The following is a 964-nucleotide window of genomic DNA, read 5'->3' as shown; positions in this document are numbered from 1 at the left end:
TATATATATATCATAGATAGATAGATAGATAGATAGATAGATGTGTGTGTGTGTATGTTTATATATTTTATGTATGTATCTCTTTGTGTACATGCACACACACACACATATAACTTATAAGATGTGCTGGAAGGTATGCCACATTACCAAAAGGTTCAGGCATGCCAGAAATGTTCCACATTCCATTCCTATGTTCAGTGTACTTTGACAACAGCCATCATAACTCCAGATAAGCTAGTGTGCTGAATCCAAATCACCAAGGAGAAAAATGAGAACAGAAGATGCAACTGGTATTTTATGCTTCATATAATTTAGATGTGTTTCAGTGAAGCAACTGCCATTATTACATTAGCTGGTTTGCCCTTATTATGCTACACAATACAGTCAAATTACTTCCTCAGTGGCTTAGATCCAACCAGTTTACGTAACAATGACAGTCAGTTTACTGAAACCCATGTACATTATCTGAACATAAAATACCTGTGATGTTTTCTATTTTCATTTATACATACATACATACATACATACATGCACACACAAATATGTATGTATGTATGTATGTATGTATGTATGTATGTATGTATGTATGTATGTGAATTATATAGAGATGAGGCGCAATGGCCCAGTGGTTAGGGCAGTGGACTCGTGGTCATAGGATCGCGGTTTCGATTCCCAGACCGGGCTTTGTGAGTGTTTATTGAGCGAAAACACCTAAAGCTCCACGAGGCTCCGACAGGGGATGGTGGCGAACCCTGCTGTACTCTTTCACCACAACTTTCTCTCACTCTTACTTCCTGTTTCTGTTGTGCCTGTAATTGAAAGGGTCAGCCTTGTCACACTGTGTCACGCTGAATATCCTCGAGAACTACGTTATGGGTACATGTGTCTGTGGAGTGCTCAGCCACTTGCACGTTAATTTCACGAGCAGGCTGTTCTGTTGATCAGATCAACTGGAACCCTCGAC

General features: G+C 39.7%; 1 protein-coding gene across 1 annotated transcript in view; it reads left to right on the top strand.

The window, feature by feature from the left end:
• Window positions 1–964, top strand: part of LOC106867448 (uncharacterized) — an 89881-nt gene that overhangs the window by 8209 nt on the left and 80708 nt on the right. The window lies entirely within an intron of this gene.

The sequence above is a fragment of the Octopus bimaculoides genome, chromosome 6, assembly GCF_001194135.2.
Source record: "Octopus bimaculoides isolate UCB-OBI-ISO-001 chromosome 6, ASM119413v2, whole genome shotgun sequence".
NCBI classification, from domain to species: domain Eukaryota; kingdom Metazoa; phylum Mollusca; class Cephalopoda; order Octopoda; family Octopodidae; genus Octopus; species Octopus bimaculoides.
Note: the sequence above shows the minus strand (reverse complement) of the source record. Positions and strands in the feature narration are given on the sequence as shown.